At 39.1% G+C, this 17,317-nt stretch overlaps 1 protein-coding gene across 4 annotated transcripts in view; it reads left to right on the top strand.

The window, feature by feature from the left end:
• The window catches only part of Rb1 (RB transcriptional corepressor 1), a 143,094-nt gene that overhangs the window by 15,489 nt on the left and 110,288 nt on the right, over positions 1-17,317 (top strand). The gene's annotated exons all lie outside the window — the stretch shown is intronic.

The following is a 17,317-nucleotide window of genomic DNA, read 5'->3' as shown; positions in this document are numbered from 1 at the left end:
TTTTTTTTTTTTGGTTTTCCAAGACAGGGGTTCTCTGTGTAGCTTTGGAGTCTGTCCTGGAACTTGCTCTGTAGTCCAGGCTGGCCTTGAACTCAAAGGTCACCTGCCTCAGTCTCCCGAGTGCCGGGATCAAAGGCGTGCACCACCACTGCCTGGCTGCAGAAATATTTTTAAAAGATTTTCTGTTCTCAGCTGTAGGTCTTCAGATTTCAACAGCAGGCTTCAGATGTTTAATAAACCATGTTGTGAGCACATGTGCTGTCGTCCAGACTTGGTTCCATTTGTTAAATGGTTAGTCCAGCAATGGCTGTCTCTCAGAGGAAAGGCTAAGAATCTGGTAGTTGTTTAGGCCATGAGGCTGGCCTGGATGTTTCAGCTGGTCTTCAATCTAATTTGGGGTCTGGAAGTAGGTTCTGTTATCATCAAAGGAATGCCGCAGCGACAGAATAGATGAACTTGCCAGGGACAAAGAGGGCAATCGGGCAAAAAACAAAAGTTTCCTTCTTCCGTGTCCTTTTAAGTGGGCTGCCACCAGAAGGTGTGGCCCAGGTTTAGGTTGGGTCTTCCCACCTCAAATGATCCAATCCGGAAAATCCCTTGGAGGTGTGGCCAGCTGTTTGTGGTTTTGTTGTTGTTTGTTTTGTTAGATTTTCTTTTTCCAAGACAGGGTTTCTCTGTGTAGTCGTGACTGTCCTGGAACTTGCTCTGTGGATCAGGCTGGCCTTGAATGCAGAGATCCACCTGCCTCTGCCTCCGGAGTGCTGAGATTAAAGGCATGTGTCACCACGCACAACCTGCTTGTGTTTTAGTAGATTAACATGTAGTCAGGTTGACAACCAAGATTGTCTATCATATCTTTCTTACTAAGTTTAGTAGTTTTAGTATGGGGGTTAAAACAAGATATATGCCTTTTTTTTTTAGTTGAACACTTAGAAATCACTATACAGTTATTAATTAGACTAGTTTCAATTTCATGTCTCAGAGTAGGGACTCATAAGGAGATGAAGAGAAAGATGAGGGAACAGTCTGTCAAATGTTACGACACATATGTAGCATGAATCTTAAAAGTTCTTATTAATAAAGTCAAACCTGAGGCCATTTATGGGGGTGAACACTGGAAGATCAGAGAGACAGAACAAGCCACAGCTATCTCACCTCGCCAGATCCTCAACTGGTCTTGTCTCCTTAGACTGGAGGCCTCTGAATCCTCATCCGGAATGGGTCTCAGCTGAATTACTGCTCAAAAGCCTGAATGCTTAACCAGCCACATGCTTAACCAGCCAAATGCTTCTAGTTTCTGGTCCTCACACCTTATATACCTTTCTGCTTTCTACCATCACTCCCTAGGATTAAAGGCTTGCTTCCTGGGATTAAAGGCATGAGTCACCATGCCTGGCTGTTTCCAATGTGGCCTTGAATTTACAGAGATCCCAGATGGATTTCTGCCTCTGGAATGCTAGGATTAAAGGCGTGTGCTATCACTGCCTAACTAGTGGCTTTTCTGTACTCTGACCCCAGATAAGTTTATTAAGGTACACAATATTTTGAGGAACACAATACCACCACACATATTTATTATGTTCATTATTTTATAATAATATGGTTCATGGCTCTCCCAAACAATTGTGATGGTATATTAAGCCCCCTCCCCAAGATGAAACTAGATATGAAGACATAGACATGTACCCTGCACTCAGGCTGAGGCAGGAGAGTCACAAGTCCAAGCCTGGCTTGGGCTTCTCCTTAGTTACTTTTCTATTTCTGTGTTAAGACCCCATGACCAAGGCAACTTATAGAAGAAAGTTTATTGACTTGCAGTTTCTTGATGTTGAAGTCCATGACCATCATGGTGGAGAACATGGCAACAGGCAGACAAACATGGCACTGGAGCAAGAAGCTGAGAACTCATATCTAAAGATACAAACAAAGTGAGACACTGGAAGTGGTTAGAGTCATTTGTAACCTCAAACCCCACCCCCAGGGACATACTTCTTCCCAACTGCCCAAGCAGTTCCACCGGGAGTGAAAAATTCAAATATAGGAGGCCAGGGTCCCATTTTTATTCAGGCCATCATAGACTTCATAGTGGAACCGTGTTGCAAATAAAGAAAACCAAACCAACCACACAAAAATAATAGGAAGCAAGCACGTTCTCTTGGAACCCTGGTGCCAGTAGACTTGCTGTATAGAGGGTTGCCACAGTCATAAAAGTCTCTATAACAATAATAGGTATGCATACCTGGAGAGATTTGTTGTGGCTCATAGTTCTAGAGAGAGGAAGCCCAAAATACTTTGTGTCTTAGCATGATGAAAAAGCAGGAGAAGCAGGAGCAGCAGAAGAGAAACCTTGAGAATTTCCTTCACTTTTTTAGAACCCACTGTGTTCACTCATGCAGACCCATGGGGTAAGAGTAGATTCCCACGATAATGCCATGTATCCCTTTAATGCCTTAACCACCTCTTAACATCCCACCTCCCAATACTGCCATGATGGCTGTCAGATTTCAAGAAGAGTTTCAGACAGGGTAAACACTATTCAAACTATAGCAACTCTCCTGTTCCCCAGCTGTTTAACCAATTCTAGAAGATGGTTACTTTCTTGTTCCTTACTGCTTGTTCTGCTGCTTGCAGTTATTCCTTAGCAAGTTAATTTTGAGCACTTGTATGACTCACATTTTAAGATTTCTGTCTTTTAGGGGTCAGTGTCCTTTGCCTAATCTCTAATGTCTTGAATTATTTAATTATTTCCCAACTTTTTAGTTGTTTCATACCAAACAGTAGTTCTGGTCCATATTTTTTGTGTTTTATCCTTGTTAAAATTCCCATCAGAGTAGTATATTTGTTAGTTGACAAGTTTACATTAATCCATACATTATTCCTTGTAAGTCCATGGATTACACCAGGTTTCATTCTTGATGTGAAATGCTCTATTGTTTTGACAAGTGTCTAGTGGTATGTGTCTGCTGTTATAGTGAATATAGAATACTTTCATTGCTGTACAGTACTCTTTGCCTGTTTGTGCTGCTTTCCTTTCAGCCTCTAGTAACCACTGCTCTTTTTTATTTTTTCCCATTTTCTAGAATATAACATAGTAGCCAAACAGTATACAGCCTTTCAGATGGGCTTCTCTCATATAATAATATATATTTAAGTTTCTTCCACATCTTTTCATGATTTGGTGGCTCATTTCTTTTTAGTGTTGAATAATAGTCTGTCATCTGTTTGAACCACAATTTATTTATCCATTTTTCTTCTGAAGGGTATTTTGGTTTCTTTCACATGTTAGCAATTATGAGTAAAGCTGCTGTAAACATGCATGTCCAGATTTTTGTGTGTATATGTTTATGTATGCGTGTGTGTGCATAGATGTATGTACCCACGTGTGTTCATACACAAGCTAAAGGTCAACCTTAGGAATTATTCCTTAGGCTCTTCTTTTGAGACAGGGTTCTCTGACCTGGAGTTTACCTATTAGGCGAAGACAGGCTGGCCAGTAAGCTCAGGAATCCATGTTTGCACCTTCCCAGGACTGGGATTTCAAGCAAGCACCATCCTGCCTGGCTTTTAATGTGGTTCTGGGGATCAGACTTGGGTTCTCATGCTTGCGTGGCAAGTTATTTCACTCACTGAGCCCTCTCCCTGGCTCCCAGGTATTTTGTCTCAAGACAGGATCTTGGGAAATTGCCTAGGCTGATTGCACACTCACTGTGCAGCCCACGCTGGCCTTACTTCCTAATTCTCCTGCCCCAGTCTTCTGAATGCTGGGGTTTTAAGTGTGTGCTACCATGCCAAGCTTGTGCAGATTTGTGTGTGTGTGTGTGTGTGTGTGTGTGTGTGTGTGTGTGTGTGTGTGTGTGTGTAGCTTAGCTCCTTGTAATAAGACTATGCTGGCTAGTTTTTATGTCATCATGACTCAAGCTAGAGTTATTTTGGAATATAGAATCTCAGTTGAGAAAATGTTCCCACCAGAGTGGTCTATGGGCAAATCTGTGGTATATTTTCTTGATTGATAATTGGTATGGGAGGACCCAGCTCACTGTGCACAGTGACACCACTTGGCTGCTGCTCCCGGGTGCCGTAGAGCAGGCTGATGAGGAGTAAGACAGTAAGCAGCATCCTCCAAGGCCTACATAAGCTCTCACCTCCATGTTCCTGGCCTGTTTGAGTTCCGGCACCGTTTGAGGTGTCCTGACTTCCCTCTGTAAAGGAGTATGACTTGAGAGTTGTAAGCTGAAATATACCCTTTCTCCCTAAGCTGTTTGAGGTCATAGTGTTTTATCACAGCCGTAGAATCCCCAACTAAGACAAACCAAGGAATAGAGTTGCTGGTCATGTGGTAAGGGTTTGTTTAGCTTTGTAAGAAACTGCTAAACTGACTTCCAAACGGCTTAATCTTCTTACATCCCCAAGTCAGTTAGTGAATTACCTGACGTCATCGCCATCATTTTGTGTTGTCAGTGTTTTGGATTTTCTTTTTCCATTCTAAAAAGTGTGAAATGATATCTTGCTTGAAAATTCTAATGGCATATACTGGTAAGTTTTATTACCATTTGTGTAGCTTCTTAAACCTGTTCAGATCTTTCCCATATTTTAATAGTTCTTCGTTTTCTTATTGTTGAAATTTAGGCATTATTTGCATTTTTGGATAATAGTTCTTTATTAGCTATGTCTTCTACAAATATTTACCCCCAGCTTGTGGCTTATGTTCTTATTCTCTTGACAGTGACTTTGCAGAACAGAAGTTCATAATTTTAGTGAAATTCATCACATCAGTTTTTTCTTTCATGGAGCATACCTTTAGTTTTATATCAAAAATGTCTTATCTGAATCCAAACCAAAGGAAAACTATATTTTCTGCTGTTAGGCAAATGCTCCCCATGGGTTTTTGTTTGTTTGTTTGTTTGTTTGTTTTGTGTGTGTATGTGTGTTATTGGAGATTGAACCCAAGGTTTGTGTATGATGGGCATATACTCTACCACTGTGTTACATCTCTAGCCCAGTTGCTTTACATTTTATTTCTCAAATTCCAACCCATTTTAAATTAATTTTATGTAGTAATGAAAGGTTAAGTTTATAACCTTTTTTTTTCTTTTTGTATGTAGTTGTATAGTTGCTAGCACAGTTTGCTTGGAAGGCATCTTTTTCTTGTGTTTTGCTTCTTTTTCAAAGACTATTATACTAGATGGAAGTTTTGTATTTCTATTTCTGGCCCCTCTATTCTCTACCGTTCCTTTCTGTTATAGTCAGTGTTCTATTGCTGTGAAGAGATACAAAGATCATGGAAACTCTTAGAAAAAAAAAAAAGGCATCGAATTGGGGCTCTGTCATATTTTCAGAAGTTTAGTCTATTATCATCATGGTGGGGAGTGTGGCAGCACACAGTAAGACATGGAGCTGGAGAAGTAGCTAAGAGTTCTACGTCTGGATTCACAGGCAGCAGGAAGAGAGAGTGACACTGGGCTTCTGAAACCTTAAAGCCCACCCCCCAGTGACACACTTCCTCTAACAAGGCCACACCTCCTAATCCTTGTCATTAGTGACATTTTTTGATGACTAATCATTCAAATATAGGAGCCTATGGGGGTCATTCTTATTCAAACCACCACATTCCATTCCCTGACCCCCATAGGCTTATGGCTATATCATAATGTAAAAATGCATTCAATCCAACTTCAAAAGTTCCCATAGTCTATAACAGTATCAGCACTGTTTAAAAGTCCAAAGTTTAAAGTCTCTTCTGAGACTCAAGGAAATCTTTGTAACCCCTATAAAATCAAAATAAAAAATAATTTCACCTACTTCCAATATACAATAGCACAGAATATACATTACCATTCCAAAAGGGAAGGAAGAAAGGGAGACTAGTGAGAAAATACTGGACCAAAGCAAGACTGAAAACCAGCAGGGCAGACCCCAAACTCTGCATCTCCACATGTCTGATGTCAAAGTGCTCTTCAGATCTCCCAATACATTCAGCTTTGTTTACTGTAACATACTCCTCTCTCTTGGACTGGTTCCACACTCTGCCAAATTTTCCTTGGCAGGTATCCCATGACTCTGGCATCTCCAACATCCTGGGGTTTTCAAGGTAATCCAGGCCTCACCTTCACAGCTTCAGTCAGTGGCCTCTTTGGGCCTCCATACAGGGGCACCCCTCACACCCAGCTGAACTCAGTGGCTTTCTTAGCCACTGAGGGAGATTCTACCACCACTTTTTGTATTTTTGACTCTAAAGTCAGAACCACGTGGCTGAAGCTGCCTAGTTCTACTGCTTCTGGGGCTAGGGGATGGCCCCCTCCTTCAATTATACCTGCATCTGCTTTCAGTTGTTGATGGTGTCCTTCACTGCCTAAGCTTTGCTTTAATCCCTCTTCACAAGTTAGAAGCTTAGTCTTGCCCTGAGGTCAACATTTCCTTTATTCCATTTAACACTGGGCTTTTCTTTAAACTTTTTAATCTCCTTCAGTCCTCAGCCACTGAAGTGGCTCCAACGTTATATTTCTTGGTGCTCCTTTTCATCTCGAGGTGTACATTTTCTATTTTTCCATGCTCAGTTTGATCCTTTTCATTATAAATCTGCATAAAAGTAACCACTAATAACCAAATGACAGAATCAATACTAGGCTGTCTTGAAAGCTCTGGCAATATCATTGACCTAAAATTCTTTAAGTTAGCCTCAGGCAGATTTTTTAGATAAGATCAAAGAGCAGCCACATTCTTCAAAATTACACAAGAATCGTTTCTAGGCCACTTACTAATATTATTCCTCTTTGAAACCTCTTAAACTGGGCCCTCAGAGTCCTCAGCACCACTGTCTTCCATGCTCCTACTAGAATGGCCCATTAAGCCCTACTTAAAGTATCCAACCATGTTTCTAGTCCAGAATCCTAAAATCTTCCATATTACTCCAACAAACAGCATGGTCAGGTCTGTCACAGCAATACCCCACTCCTTATACCAATTTCTGCCTTGGTCACGCTTCTGTTTCTGTGAAGAGACTCTATGACCATGGCAACCCTTACAATGGAAGTATTTAATTGGAGCTTGCTTACAGTTTCAGAGGTTTAGTCCATTTTCATCATGATGGGGAGCATGGCAGCACATAGGCAAACAGGGTGTTAGAGAACTAGCAGAGCTCTACATCTGGATCTGTAGGCAACAGGAAGAGAGAGACACCAAGCTTGGCTTGGGCTTTTGAAACCTCAAAGTCCACTCCCAGTGACACACTTCCTAATCCTTTTCAGTAGTACCACTCCCTGAAGACTAAGCATTCAAATATAGGAGTCTTTGGGGGTCATTCTTACTCAAACCACCACACTCTCCATTTTCCCCCTTTTCAGTGCCTACATCTTTACTCTTGAGCTTTATCATAATTCTTAGGTGTTGACTCTCTTTCAATTTTATTGTCTTTCGATATTTTATGGGCTAGTTTGGATTATATGCCTTTCCTTTTGTGATGGTCAGCTTTCTGTCTCTGAGATAAAATGAATGAGAAAATCATCTCAAAGGTAGAAATGTTTGTTTTGGTTTATGATTTCAGGGGCTTCAGTCTGTGATAGCTTGACCCTATCACTTCTGGCTGATCCAAGACCAAACATGGTTCAGAGTTTTTAGTAGAGCACACTGCACCTCTTCTGCTGGCTATGAAATAGAGAAAGTGAAAAGAAAGGCCCAGGGGCAAGAAGTAGACCCTTCAGTGTCATTCCTCCAGGGACATTCTTCCTCAACTAGATGCACCTCTGACAGTTTCCACCCCCTCCTGATGGACCATTCAGTTAGGAGCCCATTGATGGATTGTCTTTCTGACAGCTCTGCTCCTCTGAACATTGCTGCCTTAAGTTAAGGACCAAGTCATGAACACATGAACCTTATGGGGGCATTTCAATCAAACTACAATACCTCATTAATTTTAGAATCATTTTATTGATCTTTAGATCAAACTGAGAATGCTGAAAAATCTTGACAATATTTAGTCTTCCTATCTGTGAACTTCTGTTATCTTTTCAATTATTTAGTTACTTTAAATTTTTTTTTAGAATTTTATTACTTCCTTCATGTTGATTTGATATATACTTTATTAGCTGCTTTATTATGTATAACTTCACATTTTGGATGTTCATGTATAAAGTGTGTATGTAGAGAGAGAGAGAGAGAGAGAGAGATGGTCTCCTCCTTATGTATCCTTTGCTGGTATGGAACTCATTATGTAGACCAGGCTGGGTGTGGAACTCACAGAAATCAAGGATTAAAGTCATGTGCCATCACATAATGCTTAATTTTTTTTTAATTATTACTTTGGAGTCCATTTGTTGTTCCTTGTTGAGATATAACAAGCCAGTTAGGTTTTGTGCACTAACCATGTTTCCTGTATCCTTATTATAACTTTAGTTGATCTCATAGTATATTTATTCTTTTGGGATTTCTGTATAAATGATCAAATAATTTTAGACAAAGGAATTTTTATTTCTTCTCAATCTGAACAACTTTTTATTTTTCCTTTTTGTTTTATTGCGCTATTCAGGGTTTCCTGTTTGATGTCTTCGGGTGGTGAAGATAACATTGGTATTGTGTTTCTGGCCTCTCATCCATAAATATGATATTAGCTACAGACTTTCTGTGAACACATTTTTTCCTTTTATTGAGAATAGATTTTTTTCCTCATATAATTTATTCTGATTAGGGTTTCCCCTCCCTCTACTCCTCCCAGATCCTCTTCACCTTTCCTCCTATCCAGACCCACCCCTTTCTGTCTCTCATTAAAAAACAAAACAAACAGACTTCTAAGGGATAATAATAAAACAAAACAAAAACTAATACATCAGAATTGGGCAAAACATACAAACAGAAGGAAAAGAGCCGAAAAAAAGGTACAAGAAACAAAGACCTATTAATCACTCACTCAGGAATCCCATAAAAACACTGAACTGGAAGCCATTATACATACATATACATATATATATATATATGTGTGTGTGTGTGTGTGTGTGTGTGTGTGTGTCCTATATATATATATATAGGACCTATAGGGTAAAAAGAGAAAAAATAAAATGAAATAAAAAAAAAAGTAAGATTAAAAAAAGAAAGCAGCAGCCCTGGCATGACATTATGAGACAAGGAACCTCCAAGGATGATGTTGAGTTTGTTTTCTGTTGTCCATCTACTGCGGGGCATGCAGCCTACCCTTTAGAGGTGTTTGTTTCCCCTGTGAGACTCTTGGAAGAAACTAAATTTTTATTTTCAAGTCGTTATCAATTGGAGATTGTGTCTGGGTTAGGATGGGAGCATGTGTCCACTTCTTCTTTCAACTCTAGGGCCCCATCTTTTTTGGGGGGAAATAGCCCAAGAAAAGGCACAAGAATCAGAGACCCCACTCATTAATTCATGCAGAAATTCCATAAAAATACTAAATTGGAAGCCGTAATATATACACAGAGGACCTGGTGCAGACCTATGCAGACCCTGTGCATGCTGCCTAATTCTCTTGTGATTCTTAGGAGCTTTTCCATGTTGATCTAGAGGGCCCTTTTTCTTGGTCCTCTATCCCATCTGGCTCTCACACTCTTTCTGCCTTCTCTTCTGTGGGGTTCCCTGAGACCTGAGGGGAGGGATTTAATGGGGATATCGAATTTAGGGCCCAGTGTTCCATGGTTTCTCACGCTGGCTGTGGGTCACTTTATTTGTTCACATCTGCTGTAGGAGGAAATCTCTTCGAAGATGGCTGAACAAGACACCTATCTATGACTATAACAGAATGTCATTAGGAATCATTTTATCGCTACGCTCTTTTAGTAGAACAGTGGTGTTTGATTTTACCCTAGGTCCCTGGGCTATCGAATCTCAGGTTCTTGTCATTCAAGAGCTGTTGGATATTAGGTTCCATCTCCTGGAGTGGGCCTTCAGTCTAAGCAGATATTGGTTGGTGACTCCCACAGACTTTGTGTCACCATTGCACTAGCGTATCTTGCAGGCAGGACACCATTGTAGGGCAAAGGGTTTGTGGCTGGGTTGGTGTTTACGCATCTCCTTTGGTAGTGTGCAGAGTACGTGCTTTACCAAATATGCTAGAATGTAAGGATGAAAGCTTTATATAGGCACCAGCTTCACTTTGCCGTGTTCAGTGAGTTGTGTAGGAGTTGTTCTCAGCAATGGGGCCTTGATATCAGTTTGTTAAGAGCAACCTATAGTTTTGGCAACAGTCTGGGTTGTTTGCGGGTTCCCATGGGACCCCTTTGGCCATCAGCCTAATTAAATATAACTCAGTCTTGATACTGGAAGTTTCATTTGATGACAAGGAATGTCCAGTTGGGGTTCTGTCTTCCCTGTTATTTGGCAGTTTCATTTTGATGACCTTCTTATGTATATATTTTATGAAGCTTCTTCTGTGTTAGGTTTCCACACTACCCCTCAATGGTCCTTAGTTTTAGCTGTCTCTATTCCTTCCTTCATCCCCTCGACATTTGATCTTCCTAGTCGTGTCCCATCCCCGTAACTATTCTGTTTTCTTTGTCTAGGGAGATCTTTTCATGTTTCCTCTAGTCCCTTATTCTACAACTGATCTCTGTGATTCCATGGATTGTAGCTTGATTATTGTTGACTTAACAGCTGATATTCTGTGGATGTTCTTTATTAAATTAAGGAAGTACCTCTCAATTTGTAATTTTCTGGATATTTTTAAAATCACTAATGAATATTAGAAGCTAAACTCTAGATCAGTTATGTTCCCTATATAAAAAATGAGACCTGTGATGTCATTTGTTTTTGTTTTTTTGTTTTTCGAGACAGGGTTTCTCTGTGTAGCTTTGCACCTTTCCTGGAACTCACTCTGTAGCCCAGGCTGGCCTTGAACTCACAGAGATCCGCCTGGCTCTGCCTCCCAAGTGCTGGGATTAAAGGCGTGCTCCGCCGCCGCCGCCGCCGCCCAGCCTGTGATGTCATTTCTTTGTGTGAATTATTTAGCTGGTGCTACTAATTTGCTATCAGCCTGTGGATGGAACCTGAAGAAACCAGGGTCGAATCAACAGACTTTTTGGGCGATTCTCTTGCTACTTGCTTCTCTGATCATGTTAAGGAAAAATAAGAAAGAAAATCTGAAAGCTACTATATCTTATATTAAGGCATAGACACCTTAAAACTTAAAACTGTGTGCATTTCATGCTGGGTAGTGTCCTACACTCTGGAGGGCGCAGTAGGAAAGTAGAATTTCTCTGCCTTCAAGATACCTACACATTTCTTTGAGATAGAGGAAAATTAACAAGCAAGTCAGTCACAGTCCAGGGAGGAGCTTAGATCAGCCGTACACCGAGTTCTGTATTCAGTCTTTAAGGGAGGAATCTTGGTTGTTCATCTTTTGGGCATAGGGCCAGGTAAGCCTGAACTTGCCAGGTTCATGATTTTCTGGGAGTAGAGTTAACTGCCTCCTCAGATGTATTATGTAACTAAAATGGTTGACTAACCTGGTATTTACCCCCGCATGTCTTGTCAAACTGTGATTGAGTCGGGGAGGTTAGCTCTTACCTTTCTTTGTGACTCTGCCACTCCTGCATCACCTGTGCACGTCCAAGAATGTCCTTAATACTGACTGCTGCCTAGCTGGGCGGTGGTGGCGCACACCTTCAATCCCAGTACTTGGGAGGCAGGCAGGCGGATCTCCGTGAGTTCAAAGCCAGCCTGGGCTACAGAGTGAGTTTCAGGACAGACTCCAAAGCTACACAAAGAAACCCTGTCTTGAAAAAACAAAAACAAACAAACAAACAAAACCCCTGACTGCTGCCAGCTCAGCCTGTGCAAGTAGGATGAGGTTTCCTGACATGTTAGTATCTTCTTTCTTTTGTTCACATATAAAACTTAGGTGAAGAGGAAATCCAAGCACAGAAGAAAGAAGCTCTTCTGTTTCAAGGCTTTTATAGCACATTTAGTACATAGCTCAACCTTACTGTTTTAACTGTGTTAACATATTTGAACTCGCTAGTTTTCTTTTTTCGTATTTCAAAAATATAGGCTAATGAGAATACTATTCTCCCGTTTTTATTCAATTTTATTTGTTGTGTGTGTGAAGGGGCACACGTGTCCTGACATGAGTGTGGAAGTCAGAGGACTACTTCCAAGAGTAAGTTCTGTTTCTACCATATGAGTTCCGAGGATAAAGCTCGGATGGTCAGTCTTGGGCATGAGCATTTACCCGCTGAGAATTTCATCGTCCCAAGAAGCTTTTTTTTTTTTTTAACCTTGTGAAATTCCAATCAGTTTCACAGATTTATGTTCTGATAGCTTAAGTTGTAATTTTCTCATACTTGAGTTTTGTTTTCAAAATACTTGTCGTCACCACTTGGTGGAGCTCTTTTATAAGCTAGAATATTGTTAAAAAGAAAGCTCAAATAAATTGTCACTAATTTGGGGTTGTCATTAGGGTGGTTCAAATGAACACAACTAAATGATAGCGTAATAGATAGCCATATAAAGTGTTGGTTGTATATTTTGATTTGAAGTGTTAATATATAATTGAAGTTTTGATGTTTTTACATTTTTTGTCATGTATTTCTAATTTTTCTATGCTGCTTTTCATAAACAGCAGTTTTTATTGCTGCATCTCCTATTTTGCAGTTATGTTAATTAGGGATTAATGAAGAAAATGAAAACTGCTTATGATCCTAATAGCTCTAGAGATAAGAACCCATTCTAGAGTACTATATTACTTTTCTTTTTTGTTTGTTTGTTTTTACATAATTAGAGTAAAGAAATGTAAATAGTTTTGTAGTTTATCTTCCCACATAACCATTGTATCTTGGGCATTTTTCCATGTGCTTATACTATTCTTTGAAAATATCTTAGGATTTTGTATGATCCCATAATACAGCTCTAGTATTATTTAGCCATTCATTTTAAGATATTTAGGTGTTTACCACTGTTTGGGGTATATAAGTAGCTATTAGAACATCTGTTACAAGGATCTTGACCCAGCTCTCTAGTTATTTTCTATTTTGTCTGTGTGTGTGTGTGTGTGTGTGTGTGTGTGTGTGTGTGTGTGTATAGTTATAGTTTGTTTTCACTGGATGAATCCTTAGCTGTACGATGGAAGGCTTCTAAGGATCTTGACACATATTAACAACATATCATTCTGTTGACACTTTTCTAAGATTTAGTAGGTTCAGGATCTGGTTTCTGAAAGGTACCTTTAAAAAAATTTTTGCAAAGTGTTTATCCATTTTTCTCCACAAATTTTACCTTTTTGTGTGTGGTTGTTTTGACTGAGAAGTGATTTTTTGTTGTTTTAATAATAATTTGTAAAGTGCTATTCAGAGCCCCCTTTTCATAATTTTCAGTGTTTCTTTTTAAATTTATGTGTACTTGTGTGTATGTGCACACAAGTGCAAGTGCTCATGAAGCTGGAGGTCACAGGGTCAGATCATGGGTATGAGCCACCTGATGTGGGTGCTGGGAACCTATCTTGAATTTTCTACTAGGGTAGTATATGCTGTGGACCACTCAGCCATCCTTCCAGCCCTCTTCTTATAATTTTCAAGAAAAAAATTATTTGTGAGCTTTTGACAATAAGGTTTATTGAATTATAACAAAACAAAACAAAATAAAAAACCCAGACTAGTTTTAGATTTAGGTTGTAAGTTGGATTGGAAATAAGGCCTGGAGCTTAACAGAGCCACCATGCTGGGAAGTAGACTGAGACAAGGCGCTCTGTTTGGAGAGGATGGCGGTGCTATGGGAGGGGTGCTTATTAAAAGCAGGGTGGGAACTGACCCTGGAGTGAACCACTGCGAAGCTGTGAGGCAGAAAAGAGCAGGAGGATGTTAGAGCACTTCAGAAGCTAAGGAAAAGGGCTCACAGAGGTAGGCTGAAGGAAGAAATTAGATGAGTGTGACTCTTCAGCCATATCATTAAATATAAATGCAGATTATGAGTGAAAAGTATAGCACTCTTGGTGGAATTGACAGAAAAATCAAACTCATCTAAAAATGTCCAGAATCTTTAAAGCTACAATAATTTTAACACTGTAGTATTGGTGAACATATAAGTTGTAGGTAGATCAGTGGAATAGAATAGAGAATTTGGAAATAAACCACAAATTTATTGTCAGTTCGTTTTCTAGAGAGGTGCAAAAGTAATTCAACAGGGGGAGGTTATTCCTTTCAACAGATGAAGCTGGAGCAACTGGATATCTAGCTGTAAAAAATTCATTTGAGGGTCTGAGAGATGGCACCGTGGATAAAGGTGCTTGTTGCCAAGCTTGACAGCCTGAGTTGGATCCTTGGAATCCACATGGTGGAAGGAGAGGACCAACTCCTGCCAAGTTGTCCTCCAACCTTTATAAGCATGATGTGGATCACCAATAAATAGGAATTAAAAGAATTCATTTTCTATCTTTTAATATTTATAAAAACTAGTTCAAATGAGTCCTAGACCTAAAACTCTATAGAGTGTGACATATAAGAAATCATTGCGAAACTATGTTAGAAAAAACTTTCATAGATATCACTAAAAGTATGAGCCATAAAAGAAAAAACAACAACAAATAGAGTTAAACCAAATTTTAAAGCTACTACTCCTTGAAATACATCATTTAAGAAAATGAAAGGCTGGGGAGATGAGTCAGTGGACAAAATGCTTGTTGTATAAGCATGAAGACCTGACTTAGATTACCAGCACTCAAGCAAAGAGCTGTAACTCCAGTCCTGGGGCAAGGGCAGCAACAGAGACCGGTCAGTTGTGGGGGGTCCCTCACTAGTCAGTCTAGCTGTAGCAGTAAAGTTAAGGTCCAATAAGAATCCTGTCCTAAAAGATAGTGGAGAGCAATTGAGTAAGATAGCCAAAGTTGACCTCTAGCTTACACACACACACACACACACACACACACACACACACACACACACACACACACACATACACATAAGAAAGGAACGAAGGAAGGAAAGAAGGAAGGAAGAAATGAAAAAGAAAATGCAAAGTGACCACAGGCCGTAGTTCAGTGGTAGGGCTATATTCTAATACAATTTGAGGTTCTTAGGGCTGGGGATGTAGCTCAGTGTTAGAAAGCTTGTTTGCCTAGCATTGTTTTAGTCCCCAGCATCACACAAAAGCTTTATTTCTGTGTTTAAAAACAATGAGCAAGTAATATAATACATTTTAGCCGTTTTAGTTATGAAGAATGTAATAGTTTTCTTAGAAAAGACTGTGGTGGATATAGGCAGGTCTACTGAGGACAGTGATGCTCAACAGAGGCAGGTGGCTGGAGGCAAAGAAGCAAACAGGAATTACGATAGGTAAGTATAAAAATTCCAAAAGTCTGGATTAGGGCTTTGCTTACCGTATAAGTAAACAACTTCCATATCTTAGTCGTTTCTAAGAAAATAACCTTTTTAAGGAATGTAGGCAGCGAGGAGGACACCAGAAGACAGGCTAACGTGGAAGGGAGAAAGTTCACAGGACCCCAACCCTTCATAAAAACCTGCAGGCATCTGAGGAATGCTGAGGCAGGAGAAGTGGTCTTCCGCAGGGAAGAGCACACCAATTGGTTATCCTGTACCAAATGGTCAGCCATGAATATGCACTTACAAGTAACGTATAGATTAAGTTGTATTTATGTATTTAGGAACACACGCGCGCGCACGCAACAATGAAAAAGAGGCCATGAATTTGGGAGGACAGGGGTAGGGATACATGGGAGGGGTTGGGGGGAAGAAAGGGAAGTGGGAATGATGTGATTACATTATAATCTCAGAAAATAAAAAATTTAAAAACATAGGCAAAAGTTGATGTTTTATTTGCTGAGAATATATCACTGTCATTGTAATGGGTGAATCAATATTCAGTTTCAGTAGTGGAAATATGTAACATAGTTTCTGAATCAGATTTGTTGAGTTAGTTTTCTTACATTAAACTATATGAGTTTAAGTACATAGTTCAAAAAGTTGATATATATATTTACCCATATAATTACCAAAGATTAGAACTTTCTGGTCACAAAAGGGCTCTCTTACCATCTTTATAGTCATTCCCCAGCACATCCCCTTGTCCCTGGGTAGCTGCTGATCTAGTTTCTGACATTAAAGATGAGTTTTTATCTTTTCTGGAACTGTGTATGGAAGAATATGCTACTATTTTGAGTCTAGCTTTTTCTTTTTTGGTGACTTTTTCTCAATGTAATGATTTTGACTTATCTGTTGCTACATTTATTGGTACTTTCCCTTTTGTTAGATAGCATCTGTTGCATACTTCTATTACAGTTTGTTTATAGAGTTACCTGTGGTTATTTATTGCTATTGTATTTGGTTCGCTTCTAGTTTATTATTAGTAGTGTTTTAATTTCTTCTGGGTATAAATATTGGGAGTAGAATTGCTAAGTGATGTAGAAAGTATATATTCAGGTTTACAGAAACAGGCCAAACTTGTTTTTCAAAATAGTCATACATTTTCAGTTTATTATTGGTATTCACTTGTCTTCTTATACTTCTTCCTTACTAACAATATTGTAATTCTTTTTAAATTTCAATTATTCTTATGGATCTATAGCTATATTTAAAAGTATTTATATTAGAAGGAAAAGCTTATAGTTGGATGATGGTAAATTATCTATTATCTATAATCATTTGATAGTCTGACACTCTCATTCTTCAGCTGGTACATGAGAATCCAGATGTGTAAAGTGTCTTACATCTGTCCTCTCAGCAAGTAGTTCTGCCTGCTCATTAGACCATTAGATAATCTGACACTTCATTTTATCTTAATACGATCCAGATTTTACCTACAAGATATATACATTTAGAAGGTGGCATATACTGTGGAGGGGGAAGGATGATACTGAAAAAATAGTTTACTTACAGTGTCAGCCATTTCTCATCAGTTACTAAGTGTATGCTGGACACTATGCCCAAGGCTTTAAACATAGTCTCATTTAATTCTTATTAAGTGAGATTTGCATTCAATCCATTGTGTTAGGTGGATTATTTAAGAAATTGCACAAAGCCAGTAAATGCTTGAATGAACAAAAGGAAATAAAAACGGATAAATTAGAGCAAAAGAAGTATACCCTGATAAGTAAGAGAGCTTTTTTTTTTTTCTGGGAAAAAAGTTTAAAGTTATAAAATTATAGAATCTTTTAATATGGCTTTAATAATATTGGGCTACTAAGAAACTGTTTCAAAGAATTGACTGACTCTGAGTTTCCCAAAGTTTAACTTTTTAATACTCCTTGTAATTTTTTTGCCTTATAATTTAAATTTTGAGTGTTATATTAATATAAAGTGAAATATTTTCAAGTATATGCCATTGTCAGAATTTAAAAATACATTTTTATGTTTGATGAGGA

This window comes from Peromyscus maniculatus, chromosome 9 (genome assembly GCF_049852395.1).
Source record: "Peromyscus maniculatus bairdii isolate BWxNUB_F1_BW_parent chromosome 9, HU_Pman_BW_mat_3.1, whole genome shotgun sequence".
Classification (NCBI taxonomy): domain Eukaryota; kingdom Metazoa; phylum Chordata; class Mammalia; order Rodentia; family Cricetidae; genus Peromyscus; species Peromyscus maniculatus.
The sequence above is the reverse complement of the archived record's forward strand: the minus strand, read 5'-3'. Positions and strand labels throughout refer to the sequence as shown.